Below are 21442 nucleotides of genomic sequence, written 5' to 3'. Positions count from 1 at the left end.
TATTATGATTGCTATCCAAAGAGGACTGTGAATTTGTTAATTTTCATGTATTTTTGTTTCAGTACTTACTTTTTCCTTATTTGCAGTTTTAGTTGTGTTTCTTGCACTAACTATTGTCATCTTTTCTATGCATTACTGAATTACATTATGGTGTATAAGATGGAGAAATTTCTTAATAGGGATTAATTTTTAATACTTTATTTGAGGTGTTAATACTGGACAGATAGCAATAGTGCAAGAAACCTCTGAACAAGCATGGTTGAATGCTCCCTTTCATTCATGTGATGATTGGGGATTATATTCCTTTTAAAATATAAAATTCAAAAGAAACTCTAAGAATTTACTTTATGAGTTTAGTTGTGAAGCTCATAGTTAGGTCCTAAAATACCAATTATATGGTTGCTATTATCAACTTTTGTTGGCTAAGCTTTTTTAAGAAACTTGAGAGTAAAAACTCTTTCATGACTAGTGGAACACGGAAGCGAAGTGGTAAATGCATGGAGTATTAGATGCTCCATGGGAACATAATCTCCATGTATAGTTCAATGAAGGAAACTTCTTTACTTTTGCGAATTCTTTGATTCGTAATCAAAGGTTATTTGATAGTAAGTTAGGTAGTTTAGTTGGAAAATACTTGTACAAGTGATCTCTTATATGACAAAAAATCTTTGGCTGCCATCTAATTCTAGATAGATTTGCAATATTATCATGAAATTTAATTTGCATTGGAATAGTCAGCAAATGTGCACTATATGTTCCATTCCTTATATAAACATAGATTAGAGGGTCTGCCTTGTGCATGACACATCTATTTTGCTAGTAATTTTCAAGTGGTGCATATAAAAGTATGTAGTAAACCATCAAGTTATTTCATATCCTTTCCCAGCTTCATTTCGTACCGCGCCATCGTACATTATAATGATTTTTCAGAAAGTCTAATGCTATGTTTGAGTGATCATTAGGCACAGTAAAACCTTTTTTTTGTTTTTTGCTAGAGCGGGTGGAAGTAAAACTTTATTTGACTATCCAGGAATGAACAAGTTTTAGGCTATGCATGTATAAACAAAACATGGCTTGCAGCCAATTTTGTATTTGCAATTATTGATCCTCTAAAATTCAAGTATTCCAGCCCATCAATAATGATTCTGTAAAATGAGGGTTCCAAATGGACTATAATTTGGTGGGTATTAGAATGGTAACTAGCTTAAAACCATATTTGGTCTACTTAAGAGTTCATGAGCATATCGAGATTAGATTAATTTATCATACTTGATAAATGAATTCTAAAAAATGTGCATGTGTTTGTTTTGGCATTGACTGCTTTTTAGTGTCTTCAAATATGTTTCTAAGATAAGGACTTATGATTTGGTTATCTTAAATATGACCATCAATCTCTTCACCACCTTAACAAAGGGGTAGCTGCACCACTATTTGCAACAAACAACAAAAAAAGTGGACAAGCTTTTATATGTTCTATGTGAAAGCATATCTGAGTTCACCAAATAGAATACTTGCAACTCGAAATATTTCATTTTTGAGGGTTATGCAACTTCAATTATAATAAAATTGATATCAAACATAACCAAATGCCATCTCGGAGGAACCAAATGATATAGAAAAATAAAGATTTCAACTCAACATAGTTTGGGTTAGGTTGAGAGTTAACCCTCATCTTACTCAATGTTTAATGCTAATCAAACTCGACTGATCTTTGATTTGGAGTTTCTCCAATCTGATTGCAGTTAAGTTGAATTTTAGTGGTGCTAGGTTATATTAGGTTGAGTTGAGCGAGCTGGCTGGGGTCAAATTGTGTAGGTAATATGGGACTGGGAAAATTTATTAGATTAGGATGGTTCGTGAATTTTACTTGAGTTTACTTGTGCAAGTAAATAGAACTATATATATAGCTAAATGAAATATATAGATCTTTTAAATGAAATGTTGGTATTAATATTAGCTTATTTATTTATTGGATTTAGTCAAATTGTGTTAGAGTGGATTGTGTTATAGATCAATCTAATCCCACCAAACCAAATAAGTAGGTTGGACTGGTTGATTTCAAGTTGAACACAACCCAAATTGAACTATTTAAAAGGAACACCACTGCATCCTGCGAATCTCTATAAGTTGCAGCATTTAGTAAATTATTGCTATAGGATCGGTATGTTCTATAGAGAAAAATTGCATGGAAATTCCATGATTAAAGTAAGACAAGTCTCACAACATCTAGGATCCTTGACGATAAAAAAATAAAAAAAATAGATCACATTGTAGAAAAAAGTAGATCACATTATAGCATCAAATGATGCGGGTGCTTTCACATGAAGCGAGTGCTATACAATATGGAAGCGACTATCACATGTTTGGCATTATTTTAACATCACAAATTTTAATTTTGGTAAATCTATGTGTAGAGCCAAATAAATAGATAGATAGATTAACATGATCTAGGTTCCCAAATTAAATTCCAAGAAATTATCTTGAAAAATAGTCTTCTGCACAAGATTATAGTTAAATTATTTGTGTAATTTCAAATCATGACATCCAGGAACGGTAATTTGATGGACGAAATCCGAATTCATTTGTGCATGATTCTAATCCACTTCTTCAGAAAATAATGAGCATGAAAGCAGAGGTGGAATTCTTCCAGGCATCACACGCACATATAGGAAAGCAAACCCATTTATATGGCAGTGGAGTTAATCTGGACTATCTTCCTTCCAAACAGCTCATCCCCATTTATCTCTTTTGTAACAAGCTGATAGATTACAATGTACCTTTTTTTCCCTAGATTTTTAGGCTATGGCCTCCCATTCTACCAAACAAACAAACAAAAAAAATCATGACATCTCATGCCAGCGTCATGTCAGCATAGTTCTTACTCAAATTCACCTTGAACACTTCCTGTTGCCAAGACATACAGAATCCAATGAAATCTAGAATAATAATGATATCGTATATGAAAAATTTAAAAATTCATTTAGCCATCATCGGGCTTCTCTGTTAGCTCTTTTGAACCACAACACATATATAACATGTCATAAATGGACCAATTAATTAAAAAGCTGCAAACTGTCTGAGTGACTCTTCTATGCAACATACTTTTGAATTAGAGACAACTTAGCCATATCCCAACCATGCAGCACACCTAAGGAAGCTTACCTGCATGCTATAAAAATAAAGAGGTAATCATCTTCCAGAGTTCCACTGTAAGAAAGGGAAAACAAAATAACAAAGGGCTAAGCACATAACAAAGAATCCTTTACCATTTGGGTTGGTGCCCAAATTCTTCCAGCCTCTCCATGCATTCCCACAGCATTCCTGAACTTTCTTTCTCAATTAAGCCACCTTGGCAGAGAAAAAAGTTCAAGAAAGCTGTGGAAAGGGATGAAGAGGCTCGTGCTGCAGCTTCTTGCTCCCATGCATGGATGAAAGAGAAGAAGAAACAGAAGATAAGAAGAGGAAGGCATTATAGAGGGTGGGAGAAGAGGGAGGTAACCGGATCCGGGATCTCGTATTGTGGCATGGCTAAATAGTGGCCGAAAAGGAGGGGGTTTAATTATAATCCCCATGTGGTAGTACCTTCGGTGAAAATTAGTGGACCCTTCTCCGCGTGTCTTCTTTCTCTGGACACGGTTAAGCTTTTCCAGGCAAGCAGGAGAAGGCTGTGCATGCACTCGTCACGGCTATTAACGTTGGCAATGTCTCATCCTTATAGCCCTCCTTTGTCAGAAATTATACACTATACTGTATGCACCGGTTGAGCATGCAACCAATCAAAGCTATTAATTTCTGTGGGCCCTATCCATCAAGCATACATTTTAATGTATCGCTACAGAAATAACCAGTTATGATTGGTTGCATGCATGGGGCATACGGTGTAGGGTATAATTTCTCTCTCCTTTATAGCCTTTATTTTTTAATTCTTTTTTTTTTACCATTGTAAGAGAAGTATATGGCTGGAATCTTCTGGAGTGAAGTGATAGTAGATAGCTTCTAACATGCTATAATTTTCTCCAAGTAAAATAAAAATGTTACTTACATATATCTTATATTCGCAGTCATAATCTTGGAAAAACGAGAGTGAAAAGTAATTGTAAAACAGTTGTGTTATTCACTATATATGTCCTTTTTCATAATTTATCTTTTTGTCTCATCTCTTTCACCTTCTCAAGCTTTTCTTTGGTTTGGTATCAATCCAGTAGTACTATGTGAATGCCACCACTAGTTTCACCTTTTCATTCGTTTGGACGCACTAAGATAGACTGTTTAGCTTGTTCACAAAGTTCCCCCTTTTTTCAGTGATTTTATTAAAGATTTGAATTCAATTCTAATTACCTCTATATTGGAGGGTTTATGGATACGGTAAGAGGATTATGTATCTTTCATGTCCATTGAGCTTAGATTTCTATGTAGAATTAGATTCTAGAAATGTTCAAATCCATACATAATATATTTTTTCAAGAAAAAGAAAAAAAAAACTATGTGGTTGGAAGCCTAACTGAATTTGGGCGAGGTTCTACCAAGGTAAAATGCTTTATCAAATCACCTGGTCGGTACTTTGAATTGGAATTATTTTCTTTCTTCAAAAAAATATTAGAGTTTAATTTATGGTAATTGTTAATAGATTAACTTGCCAACTATATCTTCAACAGTCAAGTATTCTTATCAAGCCTGCTCTATGAACAATCTGTGCACCAACTTAAAACTTTATCCCCCCCAAAAAATAAGAAGGTAATATTTGGGTTCACTTGGTCCTGTATAAGTATCCACGATTTACCTAATGCATAATCGATATAAAACTAAGCACAAACCCACATAGGTTCTCACACACTTTTTCCATTTAAGTCCTAATATCCTTGCCTAGCTAAGGATCCAAATCCGTTCCAATCCAATCACAAATGCCACAAATCCAATCCAGAGCCATTATCAGCTTATGGTCAACCCAAATAGGCTCATACTACAGTGTCCTCCAGTTCATGTGGGTTATAGGCTAAGTCCGCTTTGATACTATTTGTAGTAATCTAGATTCTCATATTAAAAAAAGCTAGTCAGAGATACCCAAGATCCATCCAACAAATAACCGATATAGAATTGAATACATGCCTGCATAGGTCTTTACGCATAGCCTGGGCTTGGCTCACCACATTCCTATCTATTACGTTCTAATTCGATAGTCAGATGTAAATCCAACACCTTCATAATAATAGGCATTAACAAAACAAATTACTTTTTATATAATACTTTTTTCTGGCATCTTTGTCTTTCACCTAAAAGGTCCTAACCCTGTAACACATTGCAGATACCAAACCCCTGCCAAGATCTACTAGGAGATGAAAAAGGATATGCATACTACCAAATGCTTAATCCCACCTGGTAATAAGTACCAGACCACAAGCATCAGAGCACGCACAAAAGATAAGATCCAACAAACAGCGCCGCCCACTTCTCAGCACAGCCTGTTTGGGGGGCCCATAAGTACGAGCCCAAACGCAAGCAGCCAACCCCCAACCAACCCCACCACGCCCGTACTCCCCCGTGACGCTACCACCCACGCTCTCATATTCCCCACCACTAGTCCCACTCGTCCCCACCACCTCACCCACAAGCTCCCAGTCCATCGTGGCAGCATGGCATTGGATGGATTCCTCGCTCATGTGGTGCCATGTCGACAATACTTGCAGCTTCGACGCTGAGTGGTGCCGCGTAGCACATCTGGTTGGGATAACTTTATTCCTCCCCTTACGTCCTTATTTGCCTCTCTGTATGCTACGTTGGCACTGGCCGTTGCAACCCCTGGGGCCGAACCCTAGAAGAAGCCACAAGTGAATGGCCTTTCCACCCCCCACTCTCTCCTCTCCCCTCTTTACCTTGGTTCAGTCCAAGAGAGGCCGTGGCCGGCTCCACTCGCACGTGCCGCTTGCCGGCCCCGTCCTAGCTACCTCATTGACTTCTCGCAGCGGCATGTTTACTGTTCACCAGATGCATTCAGTGTGGAAACTTTTGGTTGCTTACTCTTGTTCCCACCGGCGGTTGGAAGAGCTCATGAATCCTCTCAGCTAGGATCGAACTTTGCGCGGAATTTTCTTGAAGCAAATCTACTTCTAGCTAGAGTGAAGAGGAGTGATCAGGGTGATGAAGAGTGGTGTGAACTGGATAGTAGTGGACTCCATAGATATTGTTGGTCACTTAAAATTTATGGAATTGTTGAGCAAAAGGATCATAAGGTGAATGGATGATACATGAGACAATCTCAGTTAAAGTTTAACGTCCATATGCATGCCATAGAATCTCTTGTAGACTGTGGTTTCTATCCCTCTTTGCCTCTAAAGAACTCCCAACGGTCGCCCTCTTCATTTCTATCTACATATGAGCGTTACATGAGGAAGCAAAGATGAAACTGCTGATGATTTGCATCTAAAAGAAGAATGTTCACAATTACTCGAACTCAATATATGATCAAGCTTCAACTTCTAAGCAGATGGAGATGCTTCGCCACAGGAATGAAGAGGAATTTTCGTCTTAGATATTGTTAATTTAAACTGGTTGACATGTTGTGCATTGGAATGTATATTCACAGGCACTGATATGTAAATTTAAAAGAATTCTGGCGTATTAGAATGCAAAAAAAAAGAGAAGAACATAGGGGCTGATATGCAAAATGTCTCCAATTATTTAGTTTTGCAGTGACATGATAAATATTTTGAGCAGTTCATAACTTTTTGTAAATTAGTAGAACTTTCTGTAACTATACAGTTCAACTACAAATAACTAGACGACAGAGATCTATAGTATAACTTTAGATACTCCTGCAAAAATTTAGAAATTGAGGAATAAATTAACAAATGAAGATATTTTTGTCTCTGAATAGCGATGAAAACATTTCTAATTTGAGCAATGGTGCAGTCCCTATTTGGGTTCCTCCCTTAACAATATAAGTTATAATATGGAGTTGCAATCATACACCAATCCAAGCCCCCTTTCCAAAATTTTCTTCGATCTAATCATATTTAGATAACTGTATGCTCTTCGGGATAATAAATCATGGCTACACAAAAGTGGATTTTTCTTTGTCATGAGCATGAATTCTTGCGGGCCGGTAAACTTAAACTTGTTTTGAAATTCAACAACCAATAGAGTTGATCTTCTGGGAGGCTGCACCTGTCCACTCCAAGGATCAACATAAGCAATTATTGGAATAAGAGGAGGAAGATAGAAGCAAGAGAAACGGAGGCTGCTTTCTCTTGTTAAGAAAGATGGGAGGAGGATGAAAGGAATTAGACTTCCATATCCAGTTTTGAGGGGTACATATATATGGTTGAAAAATCATAGTCTAATTAGGACATGAGTTTGATAAGTCTTCCTTCTTCTGTAAGAAAGATGGAAAGCCTATTAACAATTCATTAAGTAAATGAATCATACAAGACAAGGTTTGCATCGAATCTAGTTTTCATTTCTTTGACAGTGTTAAACTGGCACATTTTGAAGCTTAGTAGCAAGTATCTTTTATAGAAGGTAACACATCCATTTTGTTAACTTTGAGAAACCTTATAAGGCTTGCATCTCTAAATATGTTTCCCAAATATCCACTTTCCTTCATCTAATCTCAATTTAACAACTAAATTTTCATGACATGTATGCATTTGGACTACGGCTGATCCAGCACCATGGGGCAAGGGAACCATTCTTCTGTACATAAAGAGAGGCCATATATAGCATTACTTTATAGTAAATTAAGGCAATATATCACGATATGTGAAATTTCGCTCAAGAACTGTTCGTCCGCAACCCATGCATACCGCATGACTACAGATTTTAGTTATTTAAAATAAAGGTGTGAGGATCTGTGCGGACGTATGTTTAGTCCCACATCAATTATTCGCCGAAAAAATTTAGGCACTTATTAAGAACTAAGCAACCCAAGTGATACCTTCCAGCTATCTTTTTTGAATGAGATCCTGCATCGAATTTAGATCCTTAACCTAGTGAGAATGCCAGAGCTTAGACAGGAGAACTATATTAGGATTCATGCAGATCTATGTCTAGTCTTGCATCAGTTATTTGCCGAAAAGATCTTAGATACTTATACAGGATTGAGAAATCTAAATGATACCTTCTGGCTATCCTTTTTTGGATGAGATTCTGAATCGTTATAAAAGGCATCATGACTTCAAAAGTTGCCAAAACAAATAGGGCATAACTATCATTCCGTATTTCATAATCCACCATAGTGTGTGTTAATGTAAGCAACCTGCAATATTACTAGTGTTGTTATCATACTCAAAGTCTATTATAGTTATACCTATATATACACCATGCACATACCATTGTAAACAAGTGATCTTTACATCAATCAGAATTACAAAGATCGTCTCCTTTCTTCTCTTATTCGATTAATATATAGCGTGCACCAAGCCAGATACGTATTCTCATGTGTCAATTTAGGCATCTTGATGCGGCATCTATTTCTGATCCATTTAACACGCCAGAGCGATGTACATGCATCGCTCTTTCCAGAGTACAAGATCAACATGTACACGATCCTTGGCCATCCATCATCTCTCATGATTGGGCCGTGACAAGCCCCATAGATATTTGTGGGCACATCCAGGCAAGCTGGTGGTGTACCGAAGCCCTTGTTACATCACCCCATTGGTCAAGATTGAGGACCACCACTTTTGGTCCGGCTACAGTTTGGTCGATCAGGGCCGGTCGGAAACCCGTTGCCCTCAGCACTACCCCTATGGAGGGAAAGAAGCACAACCCCATCTCCCAATTGAAGTGATGTAATTGGCAGGGGGACAGCCCTCAGCTTGGGGACCATAAACTCACCCATCCCCTTTAATTCCAATAAACAAACCTTTTCCGTCATCACATGCGAGCATCTGACCGTGGGAATGGGTGGGCTACACATGCCGTGCTCTCTCTGTCTCTCTCTCTCTCTCTGGGGTAGATTTTTGATCACTGCCTGCGTTACCAACCAAAACTATGTAATAAGTAAACTTTACATAGTTTGAAGTTGTTTGAGTGCGAGTAGTATGATTTGTCAAAGATACAGTGTCATGATAATATAAATTATAGCAAGGATGGAACTTGAATTCAAGTCTCTTCTATCCACAATAAAAAGAGAGTTTACCAACTCAAAGTTGGCACCCTTGATAGAGCCTATAGTACTATTGTTCACAAGCTCTTGTGAGTTGTGACAGGCTCGTCACAGTTTAAATCGTAGGTGCAATAAAGAGACAGACTCTATCTGACCTAAGCCAAATATAATTATTTTCGGAAAAGTAAGCCTAGTCTGAATGGATAGCATGCAGTCATACAGAACCATGGATCGCTCAGATATAACCTAATGCGAAGGATGACATATGTCCAGAGTTTCACATGCAAGGCATCATGGCTCAAGGATGTCAGGGCTTGGACAACTGGGTTTAGTTTTTGCACAAGTCCAATTAGGTTTGAGTTTGAGCAGTGTCCCCAGGGTATTCAGGTAGGTGTCAAGCTTGCAAACGATATATATTGACATATTGTTTCACCTTGGCCTCACCCTAATACAAGTACTGGTTAGACCATTACCATAGTGAGACAGTTCCCCAAATAAATTACCACAAACTTAGATAATATTACTCTCCATCTCTTCTGCAGTACCCCCCATCCTCTCTCTATCTCTCTCTCTCGTTTTTGTCTGTAAAGCATGTAGACGACAGCGGAAGGCCAATGATGGGGTAGGAGTGGTCCAAGAGAGAGTTCTGAGAGAGCTATACGCTTCATTCCACCCCTCTGCTCCTCTCTTTAAGTGTTTAACCGTATTTTTTTTGACCTCATATGATTTTTTGTGTCACATTGTAGGTAAATGCCATCTTTTTACTCCCATATTTTTTTTACAGCATAAATGGACATTAGCACAGCTTTCACATGATGTACATGTGTTAGAAGTCTCCAGCTCCTTATATAAGAATGGAGATTGGAGAACATGAGGAGCGGGACAGTAGTGGAGTGGCCTCCTTCCAAGTCCATGTCATGCCTTTCCACAGCTTTCTTGAACTTCTCTTGAGCTTTCCTCACCAGAGAGAAAGAGGAGGACAAGAAGAGGGTCAAGAAAGCTGTGGGAAGTGATGGCAGATCAGGACTTCTGTGCATTTCGGTGCTCTCTTAAGCAGTTCCATCTGAGGAAATTAAGTAGCTGTCTCATATCTTTGGAAGCTAGGAAACCTTGATGGGTATGTTATTTATTTTTCCTTGTATTTTGAGTAACCCTTGTTGATTTTCCTCTCTCTCTCTCTCTCTCTCTCTCTCTCTCTCTCTCTCTCCCTCCCCTCACCCCCCACCCACCCCCCCCCCCCCCCCCCCCCCCTCCCCCTGCAAGAAAACCCTTGGTGATCTCACTCCCTCCCTCCCCTTCCCCCTGCAAGAAAACCCTTGGTGATCTCAGAGGGTGATGCTTTGAGTGGACTAAGGGCTCATATAATACTTTTGGCTTGTTAACTTTGGAGCACCCACTTCGAATTATAGCCTCTTATTTTTTATCTTTATTAATGAAGCCAAAATAGGCTCATTCTGGCCTCATTAATTGTCTTAACATATTCATGCAATTTTGTAAAGTAATCTACTGGTGACAAAATTTGATCTCAATTTATACTGTTTCTAGTTGCCATTGATTTTTCTAGAATTTTTCAGGGACATTTCAGGGAAATTAAAAAGCTCATCACGAGAAGATTGTAGATATGGCTTGCAAACAAAATGGAGCCTAAGAGCCAACTAATGCTTTAATGTTCTTTTTGAGCATAATCAGGTCTTCATTTTTTTAACTTGATATTTTCTTTTTCTTCTGTTTTTTTTTCATTAAACAATCAAATTGCCTTACACTTTTTTTATGTTACTATTGTTTTTCAAAGAGAATAATTACACGCACGCTCACACATACACAAACTTTCTTTCATAATGCTCAAACTAGGTTTTAGCATGGATCTACGCGTGTGAGCTTCTTAATAGGCTGAGATTGAGATGCATATCTTATAATTCAATTGAGCTTTCTTTCACACAACTATACTCTTGTATCTTCCTTGCATCCAAGGGGATACAATCTTTAATTAAGAAAAGGAAAGAAGAGCGACGTTCTGAAGGCTTGGGATTTGGGATTGGCCAATTCCAAATCTCATGACTTCACCTTTATTCACAAGCAAAGAGAGAAGGCAGCTTATCTCACATACATTTCACCTTTTTCTTTTAGAAAGCTTTGTCTCCATTTTCTCATGACAGGTGCTGGAAGTCCAGAAGGAGTTAAATTTCTTTAATTGCTTCAAGGTTAATACTGGTTAAAGATGGCTGTGGATCAACCTTGGAATCAGAGGTTCCTGCCATTTTAACCTACCAATGCAAGGATGCCTTTTTATCTTGAAAAGGATTAAATGTTCCATAAGAGCTGGTCCGGTTCAGTCAACATTGGTCCGGTTCATTCAATTGGCTGTGAAATCAGGTATTGGGCCTGTGTGTGTGCATGTGCGAGTGTTGTAGAGAGAGGAGTGGGTTGGAGGGATTTGGTTTGGCTTGGTGTGATACATGAACACAATCCATAAGAACATGTTGTAGCTCGTTTTAGCATGTAACCATGCATAGAAATCTAAGAACTTAAGAGTTATCGACAATGCAAATCCAAGTGCTGCCACAAAAAAAAAGGTGAAAATTGACTTGGCTAGCCAACTGCAGAACCATGATGATAACTTCCTTAGCTTTTAATCAAATATCAAGTAGGGGAAAAATGTTATAATCATTAACATATACCACTTTAATTACCAAGAAACAAAAACAAGGAAGAAAAACATAAATTGAACATTTTTTAACATAAATTAGACATTTTTAAAGTAGAGGATAGAAGATCATTTAATTGTGTGAGAGAGAGAGAGAGAGAGAGAGAGACCAACAAAACTATATAGTGCAGACTCTTTAGGGAGTTAAATTGGTCTTGAAAAATATTGCTTGACCATATTATAATTGGATATTTTCCTCAAAAAATTGTAAAATTAATTGGATGCAATTTGTATTGCAAATGATGATTTAAATTATTTTTATTATGATTGCTACATAATATATAGATGGTTTATCCTTGTAAAATTGGACGCAATTTGCAAATGATTTAACTTGTTTTTGTTATGATTATTGAATCATATATGGTGCATAGTATCGCCCTTGCATCCTATTTGAGCATAGCATACAATTTTCTATTTATGCATGATGTTGGCCCCTCCACATGGTTTTGTCATATTGCTAGGTGTAACGCACATGGGAGGCTGCAATTGCAGTTCTCTACAATTTAAACATGTCCCCTACTAGTTATTAAGTTCGGTACTCTATGATCAAAAGCTCTTATCTTTTCTTGACCAACGGTCTCTAGCATAATCTCAATTGTTAAGAAGCTTGAGAAGAGGAACATGATAGCATTTCAGTTGCGTAAGCTATAGAGTACAAGTTTGTGAAAGATATATGGAGAAAATTTTCAACATAAGCTCAAGGTATACTTTCTCCCCTCTTCTTTCTTACTTCTATATATAGATTGGAGGAAAGCTAGTATCAAGAAAATTGTAGATACAGTGCTTATTTGTTGGAGTATTAGGTTAGAAAGAAAATCAAATATTTTCAACAAAAAATAGTTTAATTTTAGAGCTGATGGAGAGTGTGAAGTTCTTGGTGAAGAGATAAGAGATAGATTAAAGGAGCACCTCACAGAAAATTAAAGAGTATTACATTTTATATGGATAACGAAACCTATTATATTATATATTTCTCTCTCTCTCTCTCAATCATCTTACTCTGACTTTGATTAGAGTGTTCACTTATATTTATTCTATTTAATTATCTTAATAACTAGATTTCCTTTGCGCCAGCATTTTTTCGAAAAGAAGGGCATACGTGAACAAAATTATCAAGTATTTACATGAAGTAGTACATATAGGTGTTCTTTAAGCTAAAGTGAAGGAGACCATATTTTGGAGTTTGACATAAGTAAAAGGAAACTCCAATTTGAAAAATTGCAATTTTCTATGCACTTGGTACATTTAAAGTTCATGTTTCCTTATTTTTAGGTTGTAAGCAAACTATAGAAGGTAATGAAAGCATAAGTAAGAGGGGCATAAGGTGTAAGATGCAAAAATAATAGTATTTTCTTTTAGGTGAACAAATATAGAACTACTTTATCTTTAGCATTGGAAAGGAATATTGGTGTCAAAATGAGAGTTCCATGCATTAAAATGTAGATAGGAGGATAGAATACCCACTCATCAAGATATGCAACAAGATATTTATGAGTGTATAACCTTCTCACAAGAAGGCAATAGTAATACCAAACTCATCTTGTTAGGCCACCAAGGGTTGGGCCAAATCTAGGTCCATCAGAATTCCTCCATTAAAGTCTCGGTTTAAGTTGAGGCGACGCCAAGCCCATTTTCAAATATTACAGGTGAGACATAGAAGCGAAAGGCTAACACTCTAAGGAATTACTATGTGTAATAAAATATTTTAAATTTAATGTTTTAAATAATATTATGATTACCCAATGTGTGATTAATCAATATTGTCCCCAACAAGGAATCCAAATAAATCTTTGGGGCATTCAATTGTTCAGCCCATCAATTTATTTAAAGCAATAAAAATGTGCAACTGCTATGTAGTCGAAAGACAAAGCTGAATTCTGAATCTTCACATTTAAATAAAACTCAAATATAGCGAAATAATCTCTTTCTTTTCTATAATAACCAATATAAATAAATTTCTAGAGGCTAAACCACAACTATATGTAGAGCAAGCACAATATAGTAGGTCGAGGATTTTTTTTTCCCTAAAAAAAAACTTCTCAGAGAAAAATCCAGCCGAGCTATTTGACATCTCCAGAAATAGGACTACAATTTCCTTCTTCACCCCCCCCCCCCCCCCCCCCCCACACACACACACACACACACTCATTCAATGTTCTTCTTGGTTAGTTATCTTAGAAAATTTCAAACATATGATGGAGATCAAGTCAGTGTAACACAAAGGTGTCTCGCGTAGGTGATGCTCAAATATATACCTTCCCAACAATGCCTTTAGATGATGGTTATGTGCACTAATTAGCAGACAAGGCTCAACAAATCTAATAGCAAACCTTTTTCCTTCTGCTTCCTAGTTTAAATAGATCTCCACTTAGGAAAATGAGGCCACCAAGAATTTCCTTTATCCACTAGGTGCGCTTCAAAAGGATTTCAAGTAAATGATTAAGATGACTGAATTCTTGCATATGCCATTATATCAAGTTAGCAAAAGTCCAACCTAAAAATTATAGGCTCCACCTCTGTGTAAGAAGGGATAACACAGATTTCTCCCCCTCTCAATTTATTAGGAGGCTTCACCAGAGCCAAACATATCATGATGCTTCTTTTGATATAAAGTTTAATTTTGTCACGCCCCAACCCACTACTTGAGCTAGCACGTGATACGGCTGCATATTTCAGAAGGTTCATCCCAAGGAATATTCAAGGCTAACAAATCCGAACAACATCTTACAACACCATAAAGAATATAAAATATAATCATCATCTCGGAACAAGGTAAGATAATTCTAGCATTAATAGATAATAGAAGTTGTTCAACGTGAATTCAAACATTTAATTCATATTAGGTATGCTCTAATTATTCCATTTCTCACTAGTAACCCTAAACCATAATCGAGTACTAAGCATCTTGTGCCTGTGAAAAGAAAGGCAAATAAATGGTATGAGCTAACAATATTAAAATCTTAATTTTGTTAGTTGAATATACCCATCATGCGCATAATATTAAAGTCCACAATATTGTTATATTCCATGCAAAATCAAGTTCATCTATATTATGATGATATGCACATATAAAAAATTATACATCTATACAAGTATAAGAGGGGATTCTTACCTCTACCAAGCAGCAAAACTTAATCAAGATTTCAAACCAGTTCAAAAGTACACCTAAAATATCCAATTAAATTAATTTTAATAATTAGCATAATTATAAAAACTAATTATCTTCATAAGAATAGAGAACCAACTCACTTATAATCAGCGACCCCACAAAGTAGAACAAACTAAATTAAGCATTATTTATCAAATTTTCTAATCTCAAAATTTTTTATCTTCAAAACTAACTCTTGCCCAAGTTCTTTTGTAATTTAACTCTAATCCAAGCTACATACACCTAAATAAAAGAGTACAAGGCTAGGAATTTATCTCAGTTAGGGAATTAGAGTTCAAACTCCATGCTCATCCTCTTCTTCTAGTACCCTCCTATTATCGTGTAGCTTTTTTGCATGTTTTGTACTGTATAAAGCCCTCCCTGATTAGCTAAACCTTTTCTGTAGTTTGTTGCAATAACTCAGGATCCAACAATTATCTATCAGCAACATCATCCCAGCAAATGAGGAACCTGCACTATCTACAATACAACACCACAAAAGCCATTTGAATGCTAGCTTAGTAGTAGGCAAACTTCACCAAAGACAAGTGACTATCCGTAGAGCTTTCCAAGTCTAAGACCCAGGACCTCAACATATCGTCCAAGATTTGAATAGTTCTTTTTGATTGTTCATTAGTTTGCACGTGAAAAGATACACTAGAATTTAATTTAGTCCCCATGCTCTTCCAGAGGTGAGATAAATCTAGTATCCTTATCAGACAACATTTATTGGAACCCTATGCAACCTCAGAATATGCTAATCACATCTCATGCAAAACAAAATCATTGATACATGATGCTAGAAAGTTGTACATAAAATACATACATATTTATATAAGTGTTTATGCATGAAGATACTTACCTCTACTGGCCACCAATTCAGCTACAGTGTTACCATTCTACACCTCAATTTAGGAACTAAAGCGTAGACACCCCACTCAGCATCGTTTTGGCTGATTTCATTTATGCTAAACTGAAATAAATAACCAAAAAAATTATGGATGATTACAGCCAATGGTGGAAAAATATGAGAGAGTAAATGGACATGACTGGCCAAGTAACTCAGTCTGGCAGCTTGGGTGGGTCAGATCTAGGTCTTTCAATAGGCAGATGATGAAGCAAGAGTACAATTAAGTTATGGATAGCATGGCAAAGGTCATTAATGATAGGTTTCAAGGATGCTTGATGAAGGCTGAGGTGGAGGTCGACATGTTGGGTGGCTACAGTAATGCTAGTCCTTCTACTAGGTTCAACCTATGGTCCACAAAGTAGGAGTTTGTGACTCCCCACTGAGTTCACTAAACTATTTAAGTCTTTGCCGGCACCCAAGTGTAAAAAATACATGGCAAATCCATGCATGGAGGAGAGGGACAAGGGGCATGGTGGTTACATGCTTGGCCCTCTCTCTAGTGGTGAATCCACGCCTATTTGAGTGGTGTTCTCGTGCACATCCAGCCCTTTTTCAGGCTGGGTAGCTCGGTCCAAGCCAGACCTATAGAGCTATCCGAACAATCTTTATGGTCAATATTTGATCCACTTATTTCAGTATTTACGTACCTCGTTAAGAGCAACAAGTTTTACTCAAAACATTTTAAATACATAGATGCTTCAATTTTGATGGAGATTTCGATACATGTTGTAGTAAATGAAGTTGATGCATCACAAAAATTATTAACGCGATTTGAATGCTTTAGCCCCAATTCTTGTTGTGAATTTCTTCATTTAAAAGTCGGTATATTCTCTTCATCTAAAATGTTTAGTCAATTTGTTTAATGCGCTCAACCTCTATGGTAAAGTATTTTTTTTTTGTTTGGAGCAAAAAGAAAAACAACGCATTTTGCTGCTTGTATATTTATGATGGATCCTAATACAAGATTCCTAAAATCATTGTCACCGACCATGTATTCTTTTATCAAACCACAGAGCATATGCTTGTCATTTCTATAGCACATGGAGGAACCCATGACAACCAAGAGTCCATTCTCTAGGAATCAATGTTTCTTTGAGGAACCTTTTAATAATACAACTAGTTATGCCATGCCAAGTCTTGCATTTCTTACTGATGTCAATGGGTTGGACCGGATTGGATGAGAATAAAGCTTGGATTAGCACAACTTCAAGTATCAAGAAGATGTGGTAAAAACATGCCAAGAGGCAGAGCAAAGAAGGTCTCTCAACAATAGAAAGAGAATTATTAGTTTGAGAAGGAGAACCATAATTGCAAAGCTTGTGCTTTCATTTTTTGCCTTTTTTCTTAAGTCCTCTTTTAACAAAGCATGGCTCATTAATTCAGTTGTTCAAGACTCAAATTAGGAAACTTCCTCTACAAAAAACTAATTTAGTGCTTGAGTACTAAATTTGTCTTCCTAAAGTAATACATGTTTTAGAAGAGAACTGGATAAAAATTGGTTGTTAAGTTACTTTTGTAAGTTGTAGTAGTTGTTTTTTTGTGTAGATCTATGATCCACTATTTTACTAGCTCCTTAAAACCATCTTTCTCATGAAACAAAGTCAAGTGTGCATTACTATCCTCTCTCCTTGCCTTTTCCTTTACTGGTGATACATTGAAAAGGAAAATGCATATGTTTGTTTGTTTGCCTGCTACGAGTTCTACATATATAATTCCAAGATAACTTTCCATTCCATTATATATTGCTTCTCTATAAAGATTGTGATATCGATACAATAGGGATCGGTATCTCTTGATGAATAACATAACCTTACCGATTGCATGCAAAGTACCTAGCTTGTTTTTTTCTTTTTTCTTGGGAAGTACTTAATTAGTTGGTTAGGGACTTTTTTTTTAGGGGAAGAAACAAGGTGCCATTCTCATGATTAATGGCTCTTCAAAGTGTATTAGTTCAAGCTAAAATGAACATCTACATACTAAGAAAGCAGATCTCAAAATGACCCACTGTTTGTCGGTAGTTCTTTGAGTGAAAGGATTCTCCAATAGTGGCCATGGCAATAGATCCTGGAAAGCTTTCTGCTTTTCTTAGTTCAATACCATAAGTAACCAACCTTTCTTTTAAGGGTTTGTAATAGGATATGATACAAAGGGAGAGCTGGCCACTTTAAAGATTCTGTGCATTTTACATGATGATCATTTTGTTGTCAAAAGCCCATTCTGAACCAAAACAATCATCAATCTGCATAGTACTTCAACTTAACCATTGTGTAATTTCAACTTGTTTAGCTACCTTCCATACACTTTGAGTCACCAAACAATGTCTCAATACATGGGGCTCAACCTTGTGAAATTTTGAATACCTTTAGGTCATGTTACACATTGTAGCATTTAGACTTCACAAAATTTTGACTTCAATACATTGGTTACAAAACACAACTGTAGAGCTTTTTTTTTTTCTTTGTGCTTGGGGATGCCAATAGGTACTTCTCCTGAATCAGAAACAAGGGAGTGGAGAAATGATTCATCTGGCTTCATTGTTGAGAGAGAGATGGATGTGCCATATTCCACAAGACTGCTCTTTGATAGCTTTCATCATATGGTTAAAACCATCGGATAGTCCGAGCATTATAACTGTGTAAAACGACAGGAAACCATGTCAGTGAGTACTCTTTTTTTACACACACACACACACAAAACAAAGAAGATAAAAAGAAAAAGAAAGAAGAGATCAGTGCAAGGCTGCAAGTACGTGATTGTATGGCTATTCTTGGATTTTTTTCTTTACCTCGCTAGTACTGATGGAAGACAAACTCTACCAAAAGAGAAATCCATGAATAAATTCCCATCAACTGCACAAGAAGCATGAGAAATAAGAAGCATAATTAGAATTTGGAACAAGGAAAAAAGATTTGATTTGAAGTTTCATCATGAGGGCATCTTTTCTTTCATGATGAAAGTGATGCTCCCATCCATCTAGCAAGACAAAACATCCACAACTGCACGCATACCCCACCCAAGGACTGGTGGCACAAAAGATGAAACGAGATCTGATAATTATTTCATTGCTGCAACTGCTTTGAATTCTCCCTACCATGAATCTGAAGGAAAAGGGTCGAGGGAGAGGGGGGTAAGCATGTTACAGACTACCTCTAAAGAGATCAGTGGAAGTGATAAACTTCATAACTTCAGAATAATATATAATTCAGCTTCTTTGGTCTCTCTCTGTAATTTCCCACAGCTTTATTGAACTGCAATTCGAAGCCCCTACCTTACAAGGATGGATGCAGTTCAAGAAAGCTGTGGAAGACTACAAAGAGGGCCATCTAGAGAGAGAGGGAGGGGGGGGAGGGGAGGAGAGGGAGAAGATTAGAAGAGGAGGAAGTTGGGGAGTCATGACCTAAGGCTATGGTTTTGTGGGCTTAGAGGAAGTGAAGAGGATAGTAGGTCAATTTATAGATGAGGAGAGAAAAAGGAAGGGGTTCGTGGGATTGGGTAAAAACTAAGGACCCAATCCCGAGAAGAATTTAGGCCTGAACCGAACTCACCATCCCTTTACTCCCATAAAAAATAGAAGGCAACACGACACACATAGAACTCTCTCTCTCTCTCCAAAAAAAAAAAAGTTACAGCTTTGGGAAGGCGAGGAAGGCTTTTGGGGCATCAATAAAGAGTTCAGTAATAAAATGCCAACATTATAAACCTTTTCATGGGCATTATAAAGTTCAAAAAAAATGTGTGGTTTGTTGGTTCTCGCAGTGGCTGAAACAAATCCACCATGTCCTCATGTGAGTCCTTGACATTTACATAACAGTTACAGCAGAGCACTTTTTGTCCTACCAAAATATTAACTATGACATTACAAAATCTCATGCAACCAAGCGCACCCAGATCCAACTTCATCCACCCCTATTCGGATTTGATCCAAACTTAAAGTACAAGCATGCAAGTGGAGTCCTAGTCTTGCACTGGCATAAAGATCACTAACCCAATCAAGTTTAATTCTAGGACTATTAGACATGAATCCAATCAAAAGAATATATTTATCTTCTAAAAGAAAGCTATTCGAACAAAACTTGATTATAGCCCTCTTCAAGTCTAGCCATCAAAGGAATGTAAGAGATTTAGGTGTAAATTATGCAGCTAATATTGACTTAGGTCAAATCTGAATCAACTTCGATTCTAATTAGACTCAAATCTAAGTCAATTAGATATGGACGCTGATTAGAGATAACGTGAAAAACGACTTGATCCAATCCAATATGTTAAATAGTTAGACATAAGTACAAAATGACCGCACATCCAACGCCGATTATGTAGTCTAAATCAATGTATACTTGGATCTTGCTCGACCATTAGAAAAAAAAAGAACGAATTAACTACATGACTAAATAGAAATCTAAAACATTTAGGGCAAGTTTGATTCGAATGATTTAGGCTTTAGATTGAAATGGAAATGAATGAATGTTCAGATTCTCCTATTCAAATTTATTTTAATTTCGATTTCGATTTCAGCCATAAATTAAATATATTGAATAATATGTTTATTTTGATTTCTATTTCAATCCATCCTAAAATGTCCCTTCAATGCACACAAAGGCTAGCATGGCGAAGGAATTTAGCATGTCTGCTTGGCAACCAAGATGCATTCCGTCTCACGCACAAATATCGAGTCAGAGCGGTCCGTCGGAAGTCTCCTGACCCTCTTTCTCTCTCCACCTCCTCCACCTCGGAAATCCGTGCACGGCGGAAGTGGGACGCTGTCAGATTCCTTGGGAACTCAAACACACACGTATACACAAGGAAGAAGCTCATGGATTGAAGGGTGTTGATACCTCCAACGCGGCAGCCGGATCAGACGGTGATGGTGGGCCGCCAGGGAGACATCACTCTGACACACAATTAACCTTTTCCATTACTTAATTAATAAATAATTCATTAGAAACGCTCACTTGTTCCATTGATTAAGTAATAAACTATAATTAGTAAGAATAAATAAAGATTTAAGTGGATCTGGTCACCTCCCAGCTCATGATAGAGCCGCCGTCGTGGGCCAACACATGGGGGCATGTGAGAATGGGCCCAGGGGCCCACGCTCCTTTTTACACAGAGAGAGGAGAGAAGAAAGAAGTAGAAAGAGAGAGAGGAGTTGTCGGGCGGAAGTGGCAGACACCGGCTTGGTTCGGCGCGCGCGGAGCACCCGACCCGAGTCCCGGGCTTGGTGCTGGTTAACGGCCGTTATGGCGATGGTGTTACCTTCCATTTTTTTTTGGTCGGAAAAATATTTATTTACTATTATAACAAAAATAGTAACGGTTATTCACACAATTTTGCCCCACATGAGAGTAAAATATGACTGTTTTGTTACAGCTACCAATACCTAGTATAACAGAAAATAATAGATAATAATTAAAAATTAGTATCATTGTTTGATGATCGTTATTTATTTAGGGGTGGTAATTATGTCGGTCGGATCAAATACGGGTTGGATTAGAAAATTTCAAACTTGAATCTAATCTGCCTATTAAACAAGTCACAAATTAAAATTTGAACCTGCCATGTTCAATAAACAAGTCATCC

At 37.1% G+C, this 21442-nt stretch overlaps 3 long non-coding RNA genes across 3 annotated transcripts; 1 reads left to right on the top strand and 2 right to left on the bottom strand.

The window, feature by feature from the left end:
- Window positions 1-2416: 2416 nt before the first annotated feature.
- On the bottom strand, window positions 2417-3541 carry LOC103719532. The gene is made up of 2 exons (XR_605996.2): window positions 3267-3541; window positions 2417-3169 (listed from the first exon to the last, which is right to left on the bottom strand). It is a non-coding gene; the product is annotated as an uncharacterized LOC103719532 (long non-coding RNA).
- A 6187-nt stretch (window positions 3542-9728) lies between these two features.
- Window positions 9729-12630, top strand: LOC103719533. The gene is made up of 2 exons (XR_005513886.1): window positions 9729-10220; window positions 10678-12630. It is a non-coding gene; the product is annotated as an uncharacterized LOC103719533 (long non-coding RNA).
- Window positions 12631-18112: 5482 nt separating this feature from the next.
- LOC103719534 lies at window positions 18113-19256 on the bottom strand. Its single transcript, XR_605998.3, has 2 exons — window positions 18651-19256; window positions 18113-18496 (listed from the first exon to the last, which is right to left on the bottom strand). It is a non-coding gene; the product is annotated as an uncharacterized LOC103719534 (long non-coding RNA).
- Window positions 19257-21442: the final 2186 nt, after the last annotated feature.

The sequence above is a fragment of the Phoenix dactylifera genome, chromosome 1 (assembly GCF_009389715.1).
Source record: "Phoenix dactylifera cultivar Barhee BC4 chromosome 1, palm_55x_up_171113_PBpolish2nd_filt_p, whole genome shotgun sequence".
NCBI classification, from domain to species: Eukaryota; Viridiplantae; Streptophyta; class Magnoliopsida; order Arecales; family Arecaceae; genus Phoenix; species Phoenix dactylifera.
This window is presented reverse-complemented; position numbering and strand designations above follow the sequence as displayed.